Source organism: Camelus bactrianus, chromosome 20, assembly GCF_048773025.1.
Source record: "Camelus bactrianus isolate YW-2024 breed Bactrian camel chromosome 20, ASM4877302v1, whole genome shotgun sequence".
Taxonomy (NCBI): Eukaryota; Metazoa; Chordata; class Mammalia; order Artiodactyla; family Camelidae; genus Camelus; species Camelus bactrianus.
In genome coordinates this window covers 27,917,687-27,936,331 of record NC_133558.1, presented here as the reverse complement: position 1 = coordinate 27,936,331, position 18,645 = coordinate 27,917,687, and the positions used below count along the sequence as shown (strand labels likewise).

General features: G+C 47.1%; 1 protein-coding gene across 18 annotated transcripts in view; it reads left to right on the top strand.

Moving 5' to 3' along the window:
* Nucleotides 1-18,645, top strand: part of TRERF1 (transcriptional regulating factor 1) — a 194,906-nt gene that overhangs the window by 133,897 nt on the left and 42,364 nt on the right. The window lies entirely within an intron of this gene.

The window sequence follows — 18,645 nt, the reverse complement described above, 5'->3', positions numbered from 1 at the left end:
CAAAGACTGGGCTTTCAAAGACTCTTCCATGTGACTCTCTCTTGATTTGAAGATGGCTGTCATGACTCTGCTTTTCTTATTTGTGTAAATTCTCCCTGGAGACTGGCACCACTCCCTTTGTCCTCTTGTTCCCCTCTGTTTTGGGAAGGGCTTCATCACCTCCAGTGATGGTCCCGCCAGGTGCTCACTCGACCTGTGCCATTCTCAACAGAGAATCCTTCATTCACCATTCTTCCTTCAGGACATATTAAGAGCCTCCTCTGTGACAGTCACTGTACTCTGAAGATACATCAGTGAACAAGAAAGACAGGGTCTTTATCTTTTTTAAGACAAAATAGGCTGGGATTCTTAGAGTTTGAAAGAACCATGGAACCATTTCTGTGGGCTCCTTTTAAATATTTTCTCTCTTCAACTTTTTTCTGTTGTTTTGTGAGTACTTGAAAAAATGTATATCTCTAATTATTAGATATGTGGTAGTTTCCTATATATGATCATCAAAATATGTTAATTCATTGTGCTGTTCAAATTATCTCTAATGTGTCCTTTTCTGTTTTTGTCTGATTAATCTTTCAATTATCGAGAGAAATGTGTTAAAAATCTCCCACTGGATTTGTCCATTTTTCCTTGTAGTGCCCAAAATTTTGCTTTATATATTTTAAGGCAATACTATTTGGTACATAGGTATTTTGAACTATAGCCTGCTAATCAACTGGGATTCATTTCTACCATCTTTATATACTTGAGATGTTTTTGCTCCTTCTTTTCAGTTGAGATGTTTTTCCCCACTCGTTCCGTCTTCCATCTTCCTATCTGGAAGTTTTGTGCCCTGTATCTGTTCTTTCAGTGTTTATCCCATCTCTTTTAACAGGCATACTTAACAAAGTCTGAAATTAATCAGTGTCTTTACCTTCCTCCCAGACAATACAAGAATCATAAACTGGCTTAATTCTAACCACCGCCTCTCCCGATTTATATACAACTGTTATCCTGTGTTTTCATTCTATCCTGTATTTTTCCCTATAAGTTAGACATCATTGTTTTATACAGCAGGTGTTTGTATAGCTTTATCCATAATCTTTTTGTAAATGTGTGTATATATATATATATATATATATATATATATATATATATATATGTATACACGTGTGTGTGTGTGTGTATATATATATATATATACATATATATATATATACACACATATATATATGTATATATATATAATTGAAGTATAGTCAATTTATAGTGTTGTGTCAATTTCTGGTGTATAGCACAATACTTCAGTCATATATGAACATGCATATATTCGTTTTCATATTCTTTTTCACCATAAGCTACTACAAGATATTGAATATAGTTCCCTGTGCTATACAGTATGAACTTGTTGTTTATCTATTTTATATATATTAGTTAGTATCTGCAAATCTCGAACTCCCAATTTTATCCCTTCCCACCTCTTTCCCCCCTGGTAACCATAAGTTACTTTTCTATGTCTATGAGTCTGTTTCTGTTTTGTAAAGAAGTTCGTTTGTCTTTTTTGTTTGTTTGTTTTAGATTCCACGTATCAGTGATATATGATATTTTATCCACATTCTTATCAGTATCTTTTCTCACCATTATTTCATGGATCTGAGATCATTTTCCTTCTGCATAAAATAAACTCTTAGCATTATCCTTTAGTGAGAATCTGTTGGTGGAAAGCTTTCAAGTTGTTTTTGTTTTGGTTTGGTTTGAAACTGTCTTTATTTTGCTCTCAGTTTTGAGAGCTATCTTTCTTGGGTGTATTCTCTTCGAGCATTGAAGCCATTGTTCCACTGCCTCTGGCTCTGAATGTTGCTGTTGAGAAGCTGGCTGTCGGTCTAATTGCTGTTCCTTTATTAGTGACCTGGCATTTCTCTCTGGGTATGTTAAAGATATTGTTGTTTTCTTTGGTGTTCTGCTGCTTCATTGTCATGTAAGTAGGTGTAAATTTCTCTGTCTTTATTCAGCTTGGGTTTTGTTGGGATTCCTAGAGATAAAGAAGGATGTGTTTCAACAGTTCTGGAAAATTCTCACCCTTCATTCTTTGAGTGTTGTCTCTTTCCCATTCTCTCTTATATCTCCTTTTGGTACTCCAGTTAGACTTATGATGGACCTTCTTATTCTGTTCTCTGTATCTTTTAACCTCTATTCCATATTTTTCACCTCTTTGAACCTCTGTGCTGAACTGTGAATAATTTCTTCCAATCTGCCTTCCATTTAATTTATTCTGTATCTCAAATGCTATTTAATCCATCCATTGACATTTTTTTCCCCTTTCAGTTTCTTTATTTATCATTTCTAGAAGTTCTGGTCCATTATTTTAAAAATCTGCTTGATTTTTTATCTCTTATTTCTTTTTCATATTTGGAAACTTTCTTTCTTTCTTTCTTTCTTTCTTTCTTTCTTTCTTTCTTTCTTTCTTTCTTTCTTTCTATATTTCTTTCTTTCTTTCTTTCTTTCTTTCTTTCTTTCTTTCTTTCTTTCTTTTTCTTTCTTTCTTTCTCTCTCTCTCTCTTTCTTTCTCTCTCTCTCTCTCTTTCTTTCTTTCTTTCTTTCTTTCTTTCTTTCTTTCTTTCTTTCTTTCTTTCTTTCTTTCTTTCTTTCTTTCTTACTTTCTTCCTTCCTTCCTTCCTTCCTTCCTTCCTTCCTTCCTTCCTTCCTTCCTATCTTTCTTTCTGCATTTATTTAATATATTGAAGTAGCTATTTAGAAATTGTAGAATTTCATGTCTGGTAATTGCAGAATCTGAAATCTGATTCTGCTGTCTGTTGTTTCTGCTGGCTAGTACTCACAGTGCCTTGTTTCCTTGTTGGTGTTACTTTCTGTGAGCTGCTTATTTTCTTTGGAACTTTACCTTTGGTAATTTTTTGAGGTATGGATTGAAGTTGATTTTTCTAGAGAGGTTTTGCATTAACTTCTGCTAGTTGCCTGGGGGCATTCCTAACCAAAAATCACTTTAAATTAATTTCCTACCTAAAGCTTTTCTGGTGACATAAGTAGCATGAAATCAAACTGCAAACCTGTGTGAGGTCCAACTTACAGGTTCAGATTTCTACCCAGCCCAAAGTCAGGTTTCCTTGTAGACCCTTCTGTGTTATGGGTCTTTTTCTCATGCACTGAGGGTGGAGCCTTTTGGAGGCCCAGTTTTATGAAGGACCTCAGCTTTTTCTTGTGTTTCCTGAATGCTCTGTGGCTCTTGTGGGAAACTTAGAACCTGTAGAGTTCAGGAGGAGCCCTCAAGGCTAAAGACAGCTTTGCTGCTAGCTTACATCCAAGGTTCCTGCTTTTGGTTTTATTTTTGGTCTTTGAAGAATCCTTCCATTTATACCAGTCCACCAGTGTGCATACAGTTTTTATATTTTAAATTTTATCTAGCATGTTAGTTGTTTCAGTTGGGAAGGTCAGGTAGGGTATCTGGTCCGCCGTGTTGCCAGAAAGTCTGTCTCCTTTCTTCTCCGCCACAGTAGCCCTGTGGGTAGGAATTACTATTCCTTGTTGACGGAAGAGTGAACCAAGACTCAGAAAGGACATGTAACTGGCTGTAGTCACAGGGCTAACAGGTGACAGACTGGGAAGGGAGTATGCCCCTATCCTATCCCCCTTTCCCACTGTTGCTCTCCCAAAAATAACTGTTGACCATTTTGGGGGGATTCACTTTAGCTCAAAAAGGATATAAGTTCCTCCAGAATGCTTTAAATAGCTGGACAGCTTTACAAAACTTGTTTACAAATCTATTGTTTATCTTCCTCGAGAGAGGAAATGGCTTCTGCATATTTTGTGGCTTATTTCTTCCGTGGTCACCAGCAACTTTCCTGCTTCATTCCCACTTGGCAAAGACCTCCCCAACCCTCAGCCAGATCTCAAGTGCACCTCCTCCAGACCCCAGCTTCCTCTTGTCCTCATGTTCTCTCCTCACTGTCTTCCCTTCCCTGTGCCTCCTTTCTGCACCCCCAACCCCATCCTTCCTGCTGATGGTTTTCCTGTCTCCAGCTGGTGTGCCTTTCATCAGAGGGGAGGCCACAGAGCACATAGAGTTTTCAGGCTTTGGGGGCAGGAGAAAGAGCTGAGTTTGAACCTAGCTCTGCCGCTCAGTAACTTCGTCTCTGAGCTTCAGTTTCTTCATCTGCAACATGGGGACCACAGACAGAGCTGTTCCAAGGACTCTATGAGACATGATGTGTGTATGCAGAGCTTGTAACAGGAGCTTGGAGTGTCACAGCACTTGGTTCAGGGTAGTCAGTACTATTATGACTGAGAACAGACCCCTTCAAGGCTCATGCCCTTGTTCAGTGATGTGCTCATGTTGACAGAGCTGGTTTATGAAATGTGATGGAAATTAAGGCAGAAATCTAGGGTCAGTGTGGGATTCCCAGCCTCACTGGGGTGTGTTTTTTTTGTTTTGTTTTTTTTCTTAAATAATCTGAGGGAAGACAGAACATACTGGTCTGGCCTGTTTGCACAGACTACAAACCATGGGTTCTAGAAATGGGGCGCCTCAGCATCTCAGCCCTCCCTCCAAGCTGTTCCCTTGTCATGGAGCCATGAGGGGGCTGGAGCCTCAAGACACCACTTGCTGGGGAGTTTTCCCTGGTGGAGTCCCCAGGTCGATGGATGGTGCATCCGTTCTGCTGGACACGTGGCTAGGAGGGGCAGGATGGGTGGTCTTCACTGTCCATTTTATTTCCATTTTTATAGCTGACATGACTCCTTTTTATTTCACACACTCCCTTCTTGTAAGTGGCTTAATATTACACTCAAATTGGTGTCACTTCCTGATTTGATATCTATCAGGCAACAACTTTTTCAACACCTGCTATTTGTAGTGACTAGGCTTTGTACATTGGGCAAGTGTTATTAAAAAAATGGGTAGAGTTGCTGTGACCCTAAAACTACTCAGAAAAATAGTCTATTCATTTAAAAAAGACTTGATAACCAAAAAAACGCATAAAGAATCAAACACCTTCATAAGATTAAGTGCCAGGTATTCAGAGTAGGTTTCCAAGGGCAACAGCCTTGTGCCCTTGAGTGGTCAGGGAAGGCTTCCTGGGGGAGACTGGAGGAGGCTGGAAGAAGGAGATTGGAGCTGACCCCATGGTGCAGGTAGGATGAGGGGGCTGGAAAAGGAAATTTGAACATTGTGAGTGTAGAAGTGATCTGAACTGAGGTTTAGAGATGGGCATTCTCTAGAGCCAGTGAGACCCAGTGCAGTACTTCTAGCCCCACAGATGGCCTCTGTGGCCCCTCTTGGACAGCCACCTTCATTAGCATATCAAATGCCCTGAGAAGTCCTGCAGTTAAAGTTTGACTGTGTTTCACCAGGTTTCCCAACTGTGTTTGATCACTCATGGCCATTGAACGTGTTGGTCCTGAATGCATTTGCATTTGCCTTTTTGTCTCTCTAACAAATGCTACCAACTCACTTGTGCAAAACAGGGATTGGCAACTTTCTTTAAAAATTCAGTCTGTGAGGATCAAAAAATTATTTGGAGTTAATCATGTGTCTTTTTCCAAGTGTGGCTCAAATATCTAGAAAGGTGGGGATTTCTAGGACCCTGAGCATTGATGTTGTTGCACCAGGGTGGGGCTGACCCCCCAGAGAATGTCGACTTCTCCACCTAGCTGAGGGGCCAGGCCCAACCCCGCCCCGTCCCACCCCTGCCTGCAAACCTCAAAGTCTATTAACAGCCTCGCTCCAGATAATGATTCATGCTTCCTGTCCCTCCTCCATTCTAGTTACTCAGAGCTGTGAGCCAAGATTGATTACTTACACCATCCAACTGGCCTTGCCCATGGGGCACTCCACTGGTAGATTAAATATTCTTTATTGGGCAACACCCCACATTGAGTTCTCCTTGTCAGCCGAGTCCTACACAGTGAAACAAGGGGTTGTCCCAGAGGCAGATGTGGAAACCATTTCTAGAACTGGGAAGTCTGGACACATCATGTCCGGACTATGTGAGGTGTTCAGGGAGCCAAAGTTACTGTGTTTATAGAGACAAGGAGGTGCTCCAGGTAAAGGACTCATGTTTCCATGACCACATAAAAGGCAATGGAAATGGATTCTTAACTGAATCTTTAAGTGCTTCTTTGTAGCCTGACCATCAGCTCCTTCTTGCTTTTGAGTGATCTTGGTTCTAAAAATTTTTTTTCATTTATTTTGAGGGGTCCTTGATTTTATTTATTTGTTTGTTTGTTTGTTTAGTAGCAGTATTGGGGATTGAACCTAGGACCTTGTACATGCTAAGCATGCACTCTGCCACTGAGCTATACCTACCCCCCGAAAAAAATTTTAATAATCTTTATTATTACTAGTCATATAGATTATTCTATTTTTAAAAAATTAAAACACCATAGCTGGAGCTGAAGTCTGCTCTGATAACCTCTCCCACTCACTCACTTTCCTTTTCCAAAATATGGCAGAATTAACAGTGGCATCCAGGTGCCCTGACTCCCAGTGTTCTTTCTCCGCCAAGGGGCTAGGATCTTTAGGGAGCAGGTGTCAGTGGTGGAAAACCCTTCTGCCCCGTTATCCTGCCTCAGAATTGCTTAGTGTCCCTGAGATGGGCAGGGCCTGGGAGGTTCATCTAGCTGAGCCTTGGCAGGTCAGAGCCAGCGGGACCTCCTTGTAGCCCCCTCAGGCCCAGCCTCCTCCTCCTTCTGCAGAAGCTGAGTCTGAGGTGTGAGAAGGGGAAGTCATTTACCCAACAAGGTTACAGGGCCAGTCTCCTTTTCTGCTAGGCCCAGGTTATCTTTCTATTGGGTTTGCATTTCCTGAATACGCAGCAACTGGGTAGGGGGTGGGGGTGGAGGGCAGGGGAAGTGGGCTCAGAAGAACCCGGTCTGAGAATGTTTAAATTTCCTGAGTGTCCCGTGAAGAGGGAGATAATCTGTGTGCACGTGATGGAGAGAAGAGGGGGAGCCTTGGTTTCGGTCCAGAGGACCGAGGAGGGAGGGGAAAGGAGAACAAAGGGGAACTATTAGGGAGGCTGTGACTTTTTTTTCAGTGGAAGAGAAATAAACAGGAGTTTGTTTCTTTGTGTTTCCGTGATGCCTTCTTGTTTGTGTTTTTGGAGAACACTCGAGTCACGTGATGGTTCTCATCTTGTTTTCATGGTGATCGCTTGTGGTTGTGGGGGGCGGGGGGACCTCTTTGGTCCAGGATCTGTGGCCTCAGGTCTTACCTCCCTCTGGTTGGCTTCCTCCCAGCACTTTGGAAATCTCTACCTCCCTTAGAGCTTCCAGAACTTATTAGCTCAAAATGGGAATACCACTTCTGGCTGGATCCGCCTCACAGAAGAGCATCGGTAGTGATGGATCCCCCAAAGTGTGAAGGGTTGGCCTCACATTCCCCCCATCTGCTGGGGGGCCAGGAAGAGTCTCGTTTGCCCATCATCGAGCGGCAGATGTGGGCCACCAAGGTCACCCCAGGCCTGCTTCCCTGGGCCAGACAGTGTGTCTGAAGTCCCTTCCAGGGGGCCGTGGTATAAGCAGATGAACTGAAAGTAAGGAAACGGCAGCTCTGGACAGAGTTACTGCCAATTTCCTGGAATCTGAGAGCTGGGGGCCGCCTTGAAACAGGAAAGAAAGTAGACTATCTCCTTATCTGAGTTCGCGGAGGGAATGAAATGTCTCTTTCTGGGTAACTGGGGCGCACCCCTTTCAACTCTTTGCTTTAACAATAACCACAAGTATTCCTAAGCTTTAGGTGGCCACTAAATGATGGCTTCTCTTTCCCTCTCCTGGGGTCTTGAACAGCTTGAGAGTCAGACCCCAGAGAGCAGAACGCCCCCTTCATTACCAATAACCACGCTGGAGAACTCGGCCTGACCTGCGGACACCGAGTCCCTCTAAGGTACCCCTGAGTTGCACTGACCCGTAGAGAACCATTGGCCTCTCTCACAGCAGCTGAGCTGCCCCAGAAAGCATCCTTCAACAATGAGCAGGCCACATGAGCATCTGCATTCACCGGCTTCTTTCTCTGCCTGGTGAACAGTGTACTAGGTGTATGTTAGCCTTTCCACGGTGACCCTGGGTCTTCGTTACGGAGAAGGGTGAATGTGCTCTGGTGCAGCGGTGTTTTCGGAGCGGGTATCAGAGTGAGGTTGACCATTCCTACACCCGACGGCCCACACGGCTGTGGTTTTTTTCTCTCTTCCTTACCACGTCCACTGCTAGCCAGTCCTGCCCCTGAGCACCGCACTGCGCATTGAAACAAAGGGAGGGCTGGAGTTGCCCAGGAAACAAATAACCAAACCTATTCAATCATGCCTGAGTCATTGAGCCTGATCTAAACTGTACCCAAGTCAAAACAAAACAACAGAAACCCCACCCAGGCGGTGAGACTTTGTGAGTCCTCCCTGGGCCCCACGCATGTCCTGAACATTGTCCTGTTCAATCTTCACCAGAAACCTGGAACAATTAGGTGTCATTCTTCCTTGCTGACAGATGTCAAAACTGAGGCTCCCCCAAACCCAGAAAAGATGAGATCGGCCTGCCTGGTTCTCACTTTGCTGGTGGAACATTGCGACTTGAACCCCGGTCTTCTGTCTCCAGAACCCAGTGCTTGCTTTGGGTATTTCCCGTCAGGAGAACACCGGCCACATAATCCATTTGTTTCTCTCCAGTGAGAAGTTCCTGAGGAGTTAAAAAAAAAAAAAGGTCCCCACATAGCTGGAGCTCAGCCCTTTAACCCAAGAAAGGGGAAGTTTTTCAGTGTGAAGTGCATCAGCTTCTTTGTCATACTTCCAAGTTCAGGGTTGCAGGCTGGAGGGTTGAAGGCTGCTAGGAGGTGATGGCCAGGTTCTGTGCCAGGCTGTCAGCCAGCTCTCCCGGACCCTTCAGAACCTGGGGAGAGCTGCGGGCATCTGGCGAGGGGGAAGTAGCTTCATGCTACTCAGGTCTGCGACGGGTGAACCAGGGACGCGGCGCCATAACAGAGGATCTGAGGCATCCGAAGGCTGGAGGCCTAACCCTTTGTCACAGTTGTGTGGCCTTGGACACGTCATCCCCTGCATGGGAAGTTCTTCATCTTTGAAACGGAGAAAACAATTCTGACCTCACTGGCTTGTTCCGGGGACAAAATAAAATAGTGGATGTCACTGCTTTTGTCCATTGCTTTCCAGAATGTTACTGTTGGCCTTGAGGACAAGCACACCCTCCCACGAACTCCTCAGTGTCCCCACCAGAGACTCCACACTGGGCCAGAGGATTCGTGGCTGTAGCCCCCGGGGCCAGGTCTGCTCCTGGGCTCCTCTGACTCAGGCAGACATACCCCATGGCCACCAGGGCCGGTGACTCCCTATGTCAGCCCTGACCTCCTAGTACCCGGGCTGTTGGAGAGATGGAGCCACGAGCTTTCCACTCTTCTGTTCAACAAAAGACAAGAGAAAGACAAGAAAGGAGAAAAAAAGAAAAATTGATTTTCTTTAACCTGTGGCTTTTTTTCCTTTCTGTCCTCCTTACTATGAGTGGGATTGCCACTTAACTTTTTCTTTTAATTAAAAAAAAAAGGACATTCTGGGTGATGGAACATAATATTTAGACATACTGAAATGACAGCTGATGGGTGTATTGTCAATACATCATCACCACAAATCATGTGTCAGGGGTTGGTGGGGAGGAGGTTTGTGTGTCCGTGTATGTGCCACAAGCACATGGGAATTATTTTAAGTGATTGGGGAGGGTCCCATGACCCTTATGGAAAGCAGGTCCCGTGGAAGGTCAGCCACGGAAGATGGTCGGCCCTCTGAGAGTGGGAGGTTTGCTTCTATTGTGAATTGAGAGGTCTTTTCCATGTGAGCCGGAGGAAGCAAAGGTCTCCCCTTTCTCTCTCTTTCCCTCCCTGTCTGTGTCCTTTGCACCCAGTGGATGCCCAGTACTCTGCTGACCCCCGTAGACACAGTAGGGGAGGCACCCCTTAGAAGAGGTCCCAGTCTGATGGTGGAGGCAGTTAAAGTGCTGGGACTGGTGTGCAAAGTGGTGTAACAAAGACAAGCAGCCTGAGCCCAGGGCTGTTCCCGCCTGCCCTCCAAGCGTTCTTCCTCCTGCCCCTGCCCCTTACCACCTGTGGTCCTTGGAGCACTCGGTCCAGCTGCCTCTGTGACAGCTCCTGTTGTAGCTCTCAGAGTGAAACTGAGCTTTCGCGGAGCTCCATGTCTCCACAGATGCAAATCTAGGCGTCACCTTGACTCTTCACCCCTCACACCCCCATGCCCATCTCAGCACTAAGTCCTGTCAGGGTCACCCCCAAATGCCCCTCCATCACTATCCACACCCAAACTGCCTTGCCTGGACTGTCGCAAAGCTGAGTGCCCCTGTATCCTAGCACCCCCTCCTCTAGCCCGTTGTTCGACAGAGGTCCACAGACTGCAATCCGTGGGCCAAATCCAGCCGCTGCCTGATTTTGTATAGCCTGTGAGCTAAAAATGGTTTCTGCTTATGGACATTGGATGATATGGAACACTGACTTTGAACCCAATTAGGCAAAACGTTATTCCTCCAAAAAAATAATTCCATTCTTATCCCTAGATCTCTATTACAGAAAACTGTACTCAAATACTATTATATTTTGTTTCCTCAAAAAATTTATAGAAATGTGTTTTTTCTCTTTTTATGTAAGTGTCTACATCATAGCTTCAATTTTGCCTCCCGACTGTGACACCTAAAATGTATACTATTTGGTCCTTTACGGAGAAAATTTGCTGACTCCTGGTTTATCCTGCAGCCTTTTCAAAATGGAAATCTGATCAGTCACACATGCTTGTGTACACACACACACACACACACACACACACACACTGCTCAAAACACTTTAATTGTTCCCCAGTGTTCTTAATATAAAGATAAAACTCCTTCCTTTCAAGAACCTGACATGGTCTGGACCCTGCACCTTCTCCAGTTTCATCACCAAACTCCTTGATCCTCTGTTTTAGTTCCTCTGTCCACCGTGTTCCCACCTGCCCCAGGGCCTTTGCCCGTGCTGTCTTTAACTTTGTCTGATAGGCAGATTTCCATACTCTTTTTTCCCTGTTTAAGTCCTTCTCATCCTACAGGTTTCAGGATCTTGATTTCCACAGAGGATCCTTCCCTGATCTTTCTGCTGAGGTCTCAGCCCTCTTTTATAACCACTCATCAGTCATAGACTTAGATTTGTCATTGTCTGACACTCCCCTCTCCCCAGACTGCAAGCCCCTGACTCCACGAGAGCTGACACCATGTCATGTTCCCACTGTACCTGGCACATAGTGAACACTGAGTAAGTATTTTGTTACAATGAATGGCTGAGAATCAGGGAAGGTGTCATAAAATATATGTCTGGACAGGAACTTAGAGGTTGGGAAGATGGAGAATGGGGAGAGAAGGACTTCAGGCAGAGGGACCAGTATTCTGGATAAGGTGTAGCTCCATGGGTGGGGGGCTCAGGGCGAGTATGGGTAAATCACTGGAAAGAGGAGTGAGGCCAAATCATTCAGTGTCCCCTGTGCCAGGCTGAGCTCTCTGGATGCTTCTCCTCTGGGCAGAGGGAGCATTGGCAGTTTGAAGCAGAGGGGTGGTGTGGACCCAGCTGCTGGGTGGAAAGTAGGCTGGAAGGCACAGGGCTGGAAGAGGCAGGCCCAGCTGTTCAGAGGCTGTTCCGTGGACTGGGCACTGGGGTGAGAGGAGAGGGGTGATCAGGGGGTGCTACAGAGGAGCGGTCAACTGAAACCTATTTGATAGCCTATAAGAAAAGGGGGAGGTGAGCTCCTGGGGTCCAGGGTCCTTCAGCATCTGAGTGAAGAGAAAAGAGTCATTAAGGCAGAGGTGGAGGGGGTGAGGTCAGGAAGTGGAGGTGGTAAACACCCACAGCGCCCTCTCTGTTCTCCGTGTGGCAGGTTAAGGCCATCTGCTGAGACCAAGGCTTTGGGGGTTCAGGTCTTAGGCTTTGGCCTCTTCCCCCTTTTGCAAGCATAGGGTGCCACGTCCCCCCTAAACTGTTGGAGGGCTCAGCTCAGTCAGGAGCAGCTGGGGGCTCAGGCTGGGGATTTATATCCCAAACAGCTCCTCTGGGAGTTAAACGGGCACTTGAGGAGATCTTAGAGACATGTATTTCCTCATCCTTTTTCTGAAACGTGATGTCTAGATATCAGCTTTGTTGGAAATCCTACCCTGAAAGCCTTTGGGGAAAAAAGCTCTGCTCACTTCCAAAATTGTTCACCAAGGACCTACCGAACCCAGCTCTGCTGTGAGCACCACAGGGAACCCAGCTCTCAGCCCCCAGAGGGTCTGACCCAGAGCATATAAATAACACGTAAAATGCATGAAGAATAGTGCAGGAAGGTGTGATCCCATGACAGGATGCATTTTTGTAGTGCATTAAAGCTCATAGTGTATTAAAGCTCACAAGGTACATTCACACACAGGTGCAGGGGTCTTCAACCAGCTCCTGCCTAACGACCTTCTCCCACAGCTCCCCAGACACCCACACACATCACACCCACTCCCACAAATGAAGGCGGGGCCACTTATGCCGAGGGAAACTTGTTACTGTAGGTGCATAATTTAATTAGGTGTGATGTAAGCTGATGACCTATGAATGCAAAAAAGAAAGAGAAGGGAAGTATCTATGAAAAGTAAGCTGAATGCTTTGGAGAAAATTTAAAAGCAAATTTGCTGCCGAGTTAGGTGTGAGCAAGACAATTGTTGCAGACTGACACTGGAGGTGGTGAGAATATGAGGGTGTCAGAGGATTCTGCACCGTAATTCCTCTACTAGTGTTCTCAACTTCTGGCTCCTTTTTGCAGAAAGGGAGCTGAAAAATGAGAGATTATGTGTCATGAGGTGGTTTGTGCATAAAGACCAATGCACAACCCTATTCAGCAGATCCGTGAACCAAGCCCCGGACAGCAGAAGTCCCTTTGGCTTGTTTCTTGCCTCCCAGAATTCAGGAGCCTGAGTATGGCCCTGATGTCATTACCTGGGGTCACAGAGAGTGTTCTCTTTCTTTTTAACATCTGCGTAATACTCCACTGTATAGTTATTCCAGAATTCTTTTTAACCAATCCCTTATTGATAGGCATTTGGGATATTGTCGCTCTGGCTATTCCAGCAATACTGCAGTGTCTGTATGTCATTTGTATGTGTCATTTTTTTTATGAGGCTCTGCTGTCACCAGCTTACTAGGAAGGGAATTCAGAACCCCTGCTTGGATAGCCAAAAGAAATTCTCAGAGGTTCATGAGGGGGTACGTCTGGGAAGGTCTCATCACAGGGTGTCATGGGGAGGTTGGCAAGGTAGTAAAGTGTGTTGGATGGAGGTTCCCATCCGGAGTGGTTGCCGTGAGGGGCATGTGAAGGAATTGGCTGGGGGTTAGCACCCAGTACTTCCCATCAGTTTCGTGTTCCCTCTCTGTTTGCTCGGCTCCATCTTAGTCCAGCTCATCAGCACAGCACTGGGTATCTTTCCTGCTGTTCTCCCGACTGCAGCCACTGGCTGCAGTCAGTCTCCACGTGGGGCCTGAGGATGCCTGGGCAGTGTTGGGGACGTTCTAAGGCTAGCGTCCTAGGCCTGACACTGGACCGCATTGGCTTCCCGAGAAAGGGATTGTCTCCTTCATGCCCTGATCTTTAGCTGGCCACACAAGGTTGATGTTTGACAGACGTGTTTGTTGCAATCTGGAAACCTCGAGTGGATCTGCTCTGGGCCAAACACTGCTCATGGCACAGAGTAGAAGGCAGGGAGAGATGTAAAAAGAGAGATATTGAGACACAGTTCTGCTCCTATAGAACCTAAAGTCTAGTGTTGGTTGAAAAGTAGATTTCTGGTCTGGTTGTGGTCTGAGGACTGGCCTGGAGAAGTGACGTTTCTCACAAACAGAAGGACGCACGTCTGTGTCTATAGATGCTTTGTCCGAGGTTTGGTCCGCACTCTTCCCTGAGGTCCCCAGGCTCCAGGGGCACCATTTCTGCCCTCTTGTTTCAGCTGCAGGGGATGCATCATTTCGGCCCTCTGGTGTTATAGCAGCCAAGGGAAGTTTTTGGAAAGAAATCGAGACAGTGAGTTAATAGGGGCCAATGAGCAACAGGATATCTGTCTTGAGCAAATCCAGACAGGTTTGGGGGCTTCCCAGGAGGGATGTAAGGGATTACCGGTGGGGGGAAGATGGGAGCAAATCCAGGAAAGGGCAGGATACCCTACTGATTCCCTAAGGCCCCTCAGTAGCTGTCTGGTAGATGTAAGCTAACCTCTGTGGTCCTCCCAGCCCCACACATGGAACTTGAACAGCGGGAATCTCGGGTGAACGTTCACTTCCAACTTCATTCTGTAATACCTGAAATCTTAGAAGCATCTGAAAGTAAAGCACCCAGTTTTTCTCCATCTTGGCGTGCTGTGATTTGGAGCAAGACCCTCCTGATAAAACTGGTCCCGGCAGCTCCGTTGGCTTGCCTCCTGCAGGATGTCTTCCCGATTCCATCCCTCGGTCTGTTCACCCTTTGCTTCCCCTCCCTGAGCAGCTTCCCACGGGCCCTGGGAGGCCGCCTGGGGTGCTCCGAGAAGCCCCTCTCATCTGACTGAGAACGCTGGCCTCCCTTGGCACAGTGAAGGACAAAGGAGACAACGCCATGGGGCAGCCATGCCACTGAATCAGACCTCGGTCTGTGGGCTACAAGGCGACAGGAAGTGTGAGGGGGGCTGTGAGGCCCTCTGTCTGGCTTCACTGAGCAAGCACCTGTGCCAGGTGTGAGGCACAGTCTGGGTCCCAGGGATGAGCAAGAGGGGCCCCAGCTGCCCTCGGTGAGTCCACACCAGCTGGGAAGGTTGGGCGGAGTGAAGATGATCAGCCAGAACCCCTTCCACAGGGGCCTGGAGAAGGGAGCGACTCAGGAAGTGCTGCTGGGAAGGCCTCCAGCCCTGGACACCTGAGGACCCTCTGGCTTGTTTCTGTCCTCCCAGAATTCCCCGTAAAGTCTTAGAAGTCTGAGCCAGAAGGGCCATGGGGATTGCTTGTCCATGTCCCCTTACCTTACAAGTGAAGAGCCTGGGGGCCTTGGCATTGCCATATGGTGGGGCCTGTGTGGACAGGAGGCCCAAGCATGGCTCTGACGTCGTAACATGGGGCCACCCCCCAACCCCCCATATGAAACACAGGCAAGAGGGCCAAGGGAGACCCCAGACTCCCGAGCTCGAGAACCCCATGCAGTTATTTTACACACAAAAGGAGCATTGCAGACTTTGCTACCCAGTGAACTGTGAGCTGTTTTTCAGAAAGAAGAGGGGTGGTTCCTCCCCCACCCCCGAGGCACCTACTCCTCTCTGGGCCATGGGTGTCTAGGGGTATTTGTTTTTCACACAATCCAGTGTCTTCAAGGCCACAGACCAAAGCCAAGCCAGCTGCTCAGTTTGGGAACTGAACCCCTAACCATGCAGTCTGCCTGGAGTCATGGTGTGCGACTATCTGCAGGGCTGGTGTGGCCCAGGTCCAGGGGAGCCAGCTACTCCCCTCCCGTCCCCTGCAGAGGAAGTGAGTCTGTGCTGCTGACCTGCTGGAGGTCCTCTTGGCAGCTTGGCCCAGGGTGCTGGGTGTGACACTTGAGTGATGGGAATGAAGCCCTCGGGCACTTGACCTGTGTTTTCTTAGGTTTATATTTTGCTCTGATGCTGAGGGTGGGGGTTGAGGGGGTGGTTAAGGGGGCCAGATATACCTGCCAGCCACCTCCCTTCCCCTTCATCTTCCCCACCATGCTCCCTGGGGCTGCATTAGAAAGAAGTCTCCCGTGATCTCCCAGCCCAGCCCAGCCCAGCCCAGCCCAGCCCTGCCCTGCCCAGGACAGCTCGGGGGGTGGGGATCCTTTTCTTGGCTGCAGTCCCAAGGGCTGATTCACAAGGCCTGAGCCCCAGGTCCTCAGGGAGCAGGGCTGGAGGATCCTCCCTGCAGCCCAGGCCCAGACCTCTCCAGCTGGGCATCCCGCAGAGACCCTCCCTGAGTCCCCAACAGCGAGGGTCCAACCACAGCTCCTCCTAGGCCCTGGCTGGAGTGACCACCCCCTGGTGGAGAGCTACTTCTGTCCCAGAGAGTGAGTGAGGACAGTCAGGACCTGCACACCAGAAGGGGAAGTAGCTCCAACCCCCATTTCCTGGTGGAGAGCTGTCCCTAGGAAGCAAAGTCCAAACTCTCCATTTGCAGGTTCCTGGGCTGTGAGTCAGGCTTCTCCATTCCTGGGGTTTGGAGGAAGCAGTTGATGCTGCAGACTGAAAAATAGAGAAATAATGTCTGTTGGTGCCCAAAGGAAGCCTTGGGAAGCCTCCCAGAGCTGAGAGCCTGAGACCTGGAGCAGGGAGCAGTGGGGCCGTGAAGGAACAGGAGTGGACCAGTCACTCTGTGCGGAGGAAGATTTCGGTGCTCATTGCCGGCATTGGCAGAACTTATCCAGTGTAATTGGGTTACTGGATTATAAAACTTCTGCTGGCTTTATTTAGAAGACTAATCAGAAAGCATTTAGAACAGCAACATTGCTATAAAGGACACCATGAACCATGAGCCCACATCTTGGAGAACTGCCCTTGGCTTTTGGGAGCAGAATCCCAGGAGAATCCAAGTTAAGCTCCTTTGACAGACCTGAGAGGAAGTCTTGCCTAAAAGCTTAGCCAAGTCGCTTGGGGAATTGTGTATACAGTCTCTGAATGACGGCCCAGTGTTGGAGAAAGGAAAATCTTTATGGTTTTTCTTCCTCAAACAAGCGATGGTGGTCTGGCGGGAGCTGGGTGTTACCCCTTCCGAATTGTAAACAAACAAGTCTTGCTGAGCCCTTGGCCAAAGTCAACTTCCTCTTCTCCCTCTCTCTTTCTCTGGTTCAAAGGATGGTCCTTTTGGACAGATAGCTTCCTTGCAGAGTGTGCTCCATCTCCTGCTGCCCCCGGGGGTATGGAGGGAGAGGAGACGGACTTTGATGCATTAGAACAGGGGTCTGTGGCTCAGGCCAAAGCCAGCACCTGCCTGGTCTTACACAGCTTGTGAGCCAAGAAGGGTTTTTTCTGTTTTGTTTTGTTTTTTTTTTAATTTTAAATAGTTGAAGAAAAATCAAAGAACATAATTTCTTGACATGTGAAAACTATATAAAATTCAATTTCAGTGTTCATAAATTAAGTTGTATTAGAACACAACCACACTCACTCACTTATATATTGTTTATAGCTGCTTCCAACTGCAGAGTTATGACAGACATCATATGGCCCGTAAAGCTGAAAATATTGACTAGCCAGCCCTGTCCAGAAAGAAAAACTGTGTGCTAAAACATCTCTGTAGAGCCTTATTATTATGTACAGCATTCCGTAAATCTGGCACTTTAGGGGGCTGGGCCATCAATGGAAAATAGTGAAATCTGGCCCTTGGTCCATGTCAGAAGCATGGAGACCCAGGGTGAGGTGCTTTGGGTCTCATTTGCCTGGCGCAGCGTTTCAGCTCAATGAGTGTTTCTGGAGCATGTGCTGTGTCCCAGTCACTGGGGTCACAAGACAGGGTAGGATGCTGTCCCTCCTCTGATTGACTGGACAGCCAGTGGGGACGTGGGTTCGGAAGCAGGTCACTTGACTACAATGCTTCAGGGGAAAGGGAGAGCATCTTGGGTTCCGAGCAGACATTTTTTTTTTTTGTGGGGCCGAATCTGGAATCCTGGAGTCTTGCTCTAAGGAAGGAATTGACCAAAGAAATGTGAAAGCAGTAGTTCTGGGAATTCATTCATGAATGAAAAAGCTCTTGGTGCCAGTTACCCAAAAGGAAGTGTTGTCCATAATGAGCAGAGCAAGTTACCTTATTAGAAAAATAATAAAGACTTGAACCTTGAGTTGGTATTATGACAGTTCTATGGGATTGACTAATCCACCAAGAACGGTTTCCAGATTTTAAATGGTAGGTTTAAAATAGCCTCTGGATGAGATGCTGAACTGTGGGCCTGGCATGCTATCGCCTGTGTGGTGGGGGTAGGAGTGCGGGTGTGTACAGGCATTCTTGTGTGAGCATAAAATATCTCTAGAATATACAGGAATCTGACAGGTTGTCCCAGGAGGGGTGCTGGGTGTCTGGGGACAGGGGTGGGAGGAAGAGTTTTGGCATATACTCTTTTAAAAAATTGTGCTCCAACTTTTCACTTTATTTTCAAGCATTTATTTGGGGTAAGTTTCACTCTTCTGTATACTGTTTTGTACCTTTTGAATTTTGAGCCAAGTGAATATAGTACCTATTCAAGAAGTATATAAATTTAATGTAAAATAAGTAGTGTGTGATTTTGCTGTTACCTCCTTACGTCTTCCTAGGAAAGTCATTTTCCTTCTTTCATTATATGATTCTTGATGGCTGACTGCTGTGAGTCTGGTCTAGGCCCAGCAGTTACAACTCTACTCCATCTGAATGTGGGGAGACTCGTTGACCTCTAAGGCGGTCTTCAACTTGAGAGGATGTCAGACTCAGCAGGAGGGCTCATTGAAGCACAGACTCCTGGGGCCCCCCTCCCCAAGATTCAGGGCGTCTGGGTGGAGCTCAAGAGTCAACATTTCCAACAAGTTCCTAGGTCACGTGGATGCTGCTGGCCCGGGAACCACATTTTGAGAGCCTCCCCTCTGACTTTCTAGGGTTCTGTGCTTGTAAATAAGCTACAT